The 5,838-nt window shown below is 47.4% G+C and overlaps 1 pseudogene; it reads right to left on the bottom strand.

Moving 5' to 3' along the window:
* LOC120739099 lies at positions 1 to 5,262 on the bottom strand (annotated as a pseudogene).
* Between the last annotated feature and the right edge of the window lie 576 nt (positions 5,263 to 5,838).

Raw genomic sequence — 5,838 nt, 5'->3', positions numbered from 1 at the left:
GGGAGGGCAGGCGGGCCGCAGGATGTCGTGGGGTCGCAGGGGCTCCATGTCGTGGTGAGCGTCGTGCTCCGAGTGCTTCATCTGCAGGGACATGATCTCCTCCTCCTGGCTGTGAGCCAGGTCGTTGGCGGGGCCGCCCCGCTGAGGGGACAGCCGGTGCCGGCGCATCTCGTGCCGCTTGTCACGCTTGTAGTAAAGGGCGGCGAAGGCCAGGATGTTGAGGAAGAGGAGCGACGCTCCAACTGCAACTGTCACGCTCAGTTCGGTGGAGTAGTCGCGGGTGTCTCCGGGAAAGAGGTCCTGGGGCGGGCGCTCTGAGCCCTCGGGCTCGGGATCTGACGGGAAGGTAGGGTAAGGATGACGAGTGGTTCGAGGAACGTTGTTCTGGGCCTCATGGTGCCGGGGTCACGGCCTGCAGGGGAGCGCGTAGTGGTGGGAAAGAGCACGTCGTGCAGGCTGTGAAGATGAGGGACTAATTCCAGCCAAAAGGCCACTTTGTTAGCTCTGTAGTTGTCTCTGACACGAGGTTTCAAACCGATGTGAAGGTACTGCTTGTCCTTCGAGTTGAACTTGGTCCAGATGACCTCCTCGAAGCGGTTGGGCTTGGTATGAATGAACTTGGTGTCCTGAGGGACGGGCAGGTTGGGGTCCCTGGTGGAGCATAAAGGTTAAACGTTTCAGTTCAAAGTTATATTCAGTCTCCATTATAAGTAACATGTGGCATCAATACACTGAATACAGACAGGAGGCCCATTCTCTGTGCAACCTTTCAACTATCTAAGGACCAACCGGCTGCTCTGGGATTCTGGATGCTTTTGGGTGAACCAGTATGTTCAATTTCTGCTCAAAGCCACACGGGAATTAAACTAGCAACCTAGCTTCAAGTATTCAAGATGACTAGAAGGCTCTCAGAGAACATACAGGTAACGTGTTACAGTTTACACTACAACAACATGAGGCCTACCCCGTCTTTGCGAAGTTAGTCCAGTAAGTCATGACCACAGCGCTCAGCATCACATCGTTCTTGGAGAAGTTGCACGGGAACAGGTCCGTGGCACGATCATCGGTACGCCGAACACGTAAGGTATCTCGTCTCCGTGCGCGGCGTCGGCCCACTCGGGCCGGCGTCCTCGGTCTGGCAGTGGTGGTTAGAACGTGTAAAAGTAAACTGGGGACTGAAACTCAGCATGGAGTTTGGCCGTGGCCACAGCTGGTGCCACCCACTGGTGGTCCGTCAACAGGGCCAACAGAGTCTTCCGCCGCATGTCGCCGTTGTCCCTGTCCGCCCCAGTCTGTGTACATGAACTTAATGGTCTCCCTCAGGATGTCTTTGCCTGGTGAAGAAGCACAGGAGGGGACAAAAGGAGGGGGAAGAAAGATAAAAGTGAAAAACTGCTAAAGAAGTAAGTAACAGCAGTGCGAGACATTTTTTAAGAGATCGGTCTGATCAAAAGATATAAACCAAAGCAAATGTTGGTGAGATGACCAAGAGCCAGGAAGCGAGGGCGAAATCTAGAGAGGAAAAAAAAAGTCTTTCAGATAACAGAACGAGTGACAGGCAGCAGAGAGGAAGCATGACTGCATTATCCAAACATGTCTGTACTGTGACTGTGGTCCGGCTGTGACGGGTTCGCAGGCCGATCTGTCAGAAACAGCGACGCTGAGATTGGGAGCCGACTACCTGGGGGATGATAGCATTACTGCCCACAGAGCCTCAAAGGTTAAGGCGCAGACACGCCGTGATGTGGATGAGTGGCTCTCTTAGCACGCTTGTCTTGTTTGATGCACTTCACTGGGCTCACATGTTACTGATTCCATTCTTTACTCGCATGTTTTAAACGCTTAAAGCAGTTTCACAGGTTTTTATATTCTTTGAAAATTCATGTGAACTCAAGCTGTCAGAACTGTAATGTAAGCTTTGATATGTCATTTTGACGATTATCCGTTTATTTTAATGAATACAGTAAACAGAAAAAAAACTAACAGATCAACAAACGCAGCTCCTAATAAGACAAAAACCTGATGATGCTGCAAAATGCAGTTGAGTGAGAGGAGGCTGTAAAATGGAATAACTGAAAAAGTGGCAGTGTACAGAGGTGGCGTCCTCACCCTCTGGGTATCCGTAGAGGTTGTCACAAAGTTGGAGATGGTGTAGTCGAACGCCGCAGCTGAGAGATGCCGTCGTTGTCCTCACTGTCGTCCACAAAACTTCAGCCCTCTCCCTGGTTCACTCCTATCAGGATGTCATAGTTGAGGAACTCCCCCTGGTGGAGCAAATGAGGAAGAACATGCTGATTCAAGCACTTTTTAAGCACATTCAAGGTAGATTTTCAAGCTTTTCCAGCACATTACCAAAAACAGATGAAAGCATGTTTCACTTTCACTAACAGAGGCGAGGCTGCCGGATACTGGTGCCACCAGGCCCTCTGACCACCACCAGTAGGCAACGGGTGAAGTGTCTTACCCAAGGACACAACGACCAAGACTGTCCAAGCCGGGGCTCAAACCAGCAACCTTCCGATTACAAGGCGAACCCCCAACTCTTGAGCCACGATCGCCCAGTGGGGACATTTCATTTTCCAGCAGGAAGCGCCCCCTTTTTGTTAAACCCTTTAGATCAGGGGTCGGCAACCGCACGCGGCTCTTTAGTCCTTATGGTGCGGCTCTGCGTGGTTTGTGAAAATAAATTAGTATTTAGCTGAAGTGTATTTATTTATGTTAGTTCTTTTTTTTACTTGTAGTTCTAAATTGGAAGATTATTGTGGTTTTGCAATATACAAATATACAATAAAACACTGAAATTTTAAGTTAAGTTTGAAAACAGTTAAAAAAAAAATAGGGCTTGGAGTTGACGTCACGCCGCAGTGCATTGTGGGATCGCGGCGCCATGTCAGTAGGCCAGAAAGCAAAACAAGCACACAGTGTTGGTGTGTTGGATTCGGGACTGCCAGAACCATGCTCAAAATCAGCGCAAAAGACAAAGGGCCGTATCGCGACCGATTGTGCAAGACGCCAAGAGACGGTACTTTGAAAAAATTGTTATGGGCGCCAACCACTGTGACCTCGTTGTGTGGACACAGAGAGACCTTGCTGTGATTCGCGTCTTCCCTGCTGTGGATTTCTGGAAACCGCGCTTAAAGCAAGCACAAGACTTCTTTCGTAAAGTGTGCCTTCCTGAACTTGTTGGGAAATACTTCTCGAAACAACGTGCTGCTCTAAATAGCCTGTAATGTTTCATGTTGTGGTTAAAGATTGATGACAGCTGTGTGGTGCGATGTAAATAGTTTGCATTTCATTTTTATGTGTTTGCTGTGTACATGTGAATAGATCTAAAGAAAAACAAACAAATATACTATTCTTTTTGTTGTTATTTAAAACAACTTCACACAAGTACAACTATTTACAATGTACTGTACATCCAAAAAAACAGCTTTAAGAATACTCAACAGTAGCAAGTGTCATTTGGCCCTGGTTTGACAACAACACTGGGGCACATATTAACAAAAACACAGCAAACCTTAACGATCTTATCAATCGTCACATGATAAGAGTAATCGGATTGGCATTGTAGTGTGTAACATTTTGAACTTGTTTGCGCCAAACTACCTGTTACTCGCTCAACGTGAATTCTCAGGTGGGCAATTGCTCTCGTTTGTTCAACGTCCCTTGCATCAAGTTGACAGTAGCCTTTGTGTGAAAGCTGGAATCTTGACCTGCGCACACATCATTCCTGCAGCATCTCTGATGTCAAAGCCTCTGTCAGCCAATACTACGTCCCCTGGTAACAGCTTTTGAAGAATGCCACATCTCTCTGTGATGTGTTTATCTGATGCACGACCCCCCCATCCCCTGGAAATGAAAGAAATGGCTCCATGGGGTGTAATCCCGATGAGGTATTTTATGGTGTGTGTACCCTTGTAATGAGAGTGTTTGGTGCGCGTTGCCTTTAAATTAGATGGTCTTTCTGTTCGAATCTCAAAACAGTCAACAATGATGGCTACTCGTTTTCCAAAAGTTTCAGTAAACTGTGGAGGCATTGTCGCCTGCAGACAGTGCCTCTCAGGCCAGTGCACCAGTGCTCCTAAGCGGGCATACAAAACATCAATGGTATCGGTGAAGACAGAAGACAGTGTTTTGTGGGACACATCGAATAGATGAAAAGATGCTGGACTGGAAGATCAAGTCTCAGACGCATTAGTGTGAGTAAGAGCATTTGGAAACCTGTCAGTTTCTTCGATATTGGCAGGAAATCTTTGACAGTGTTGAAGAGGGACATTAAGACAGCATAACAATGTAGTCCAGTGTAATATCTTACTTTTTCGGTATCGTCCTTTAAGAAAGTTTCATTCAGCTCTGTCTTTTGCAACTGTGCTCGAAGCAGTCTGTTCTCCTCCAACAGCCGGTTTATTTCTGCTCTGCCCTGTTGACTGCACACACAATCCTTCGTCTGCCCTTCAACTTCCGTGACGCTGTCACTCCCATCACCACTGTCCACATTTGCAGCTGGTACGTCAACCTCCACTTGTCCAACACAATTGCTGTCCACTGCCTCCATGACATGTTTATTTTGTTGTTGTTCTTCTGTCAGACCTTCATCGATCATCAAGCCTGTAAGATAAAAATAGTGCATAGACAAAAGGTTAATGTACACCAATATTCCAATGACATGTGTGTGATTCATCTTTAAGTTATGTGTGGATTAGTGTACCATAAGAGCAATTTAGTATGTTTTTGGAGGGGGGGGGGTTTACCTGCAATGGGTGCTCTTTTTCGCTTCTGTTGCATACGCCTTGCGTGCCGGTCCGAGTCTGACACAGGTTTGTCGTCGTGCCCCAGTGTTGGTGCCCAGTCTGGATTTGTTACATCCATTTCATATGCTGGTTTGCCTGAAATAATGCCAAATCAAAAGCTACTCAGTCGACATGACGTGGTTGTGCAGCATCACGTGTTAGCATGTTTTATCTCATTATCTATGACCGCAGCGCATTGAGAAAAAACACTAAAAGCCTTTTAATAGTGATATGAATTAATTTAGAACTCACCGGAGAGAAAATGCCGCGAGCAAACCAACAAAAAGCTGGAGATTGCACGGAACTCGATATCCGCTCGTCTCACCGCTGCAATCCATGCCTGGCGTCTTTGTTTGGTGATATCGGATACATGGGATCCCTCACGTCGCCGCCAGGATGGAAAACGATGAAAAGAGCCCATTATCCAGTTTCTTGCCTTCACGATCGTGAGATCTAACGTTGCAAACCGAATACACAACACGTACGAACCATAGCTGAAGCTGTCATGGCGGCGGGGGCGTGGCCCGCCTCCTGTGACATCACGCTCCAAAGCGACAATCTCATTGGCTTAGGGAGTGATGATGTCATAGATCTTAAGAATCCTTTGATGTTTTTCTTTAAATAGGGGTGAGCAACAGCAAGTTTCAGTTCGTTTCAGCAGCAGCATCAGAAACCATCCACGAGCTGAGAAACCATCCTGGAGAAAAAAGCGCTCCTGGAAAAGTAAGAAAGTACGTAAAGAAGAAATGGTTCCACTTGTTCCAGAGGAGAGACGCTACGGCTTCCTCACCTGATGTAGCCTCGTCTTGCTCCACCTCTGTTAACCCCACCAACCAGTCCCGGCAGTTGATTGTCCCCTCCTGAGCCTGGTTCTGCCGGAGGTTTGTCCTCGTTTACAGGCAGTTTTTCCTCCCCACTGTCACCAAGTGGAGAGGAAACCAGTCCAACACTGGTCTCTCAATCTCCCGTTGGAGAGCCAAAGATGCATGCTGACGTGAGGAGTCGTGGGTAAAACGACGAATTTTGCACATTTTACATTTAAACGCAA

This window comes from Simochromis diagramma, unplaced genomic scaffold (assembly GCF_900408965.1).
Source record: "Simochromis diagramma unplaced genomic scaffold, fSimDia1.1 OVJJ01000317.1, whole genome shotgun sequence".
Taxonomy (NCBI): domain Eukaryota; kingdom Metazoa; phylum Chordata; class Actinopteri; order Cichliformes; family Cichlidae; genus Simochromis; species Simochromis diagramma.
Note: the sequence above shows the minus strand (reverse complement) of the source record. Positions and strands in the feature narration are given on the sequence as shown.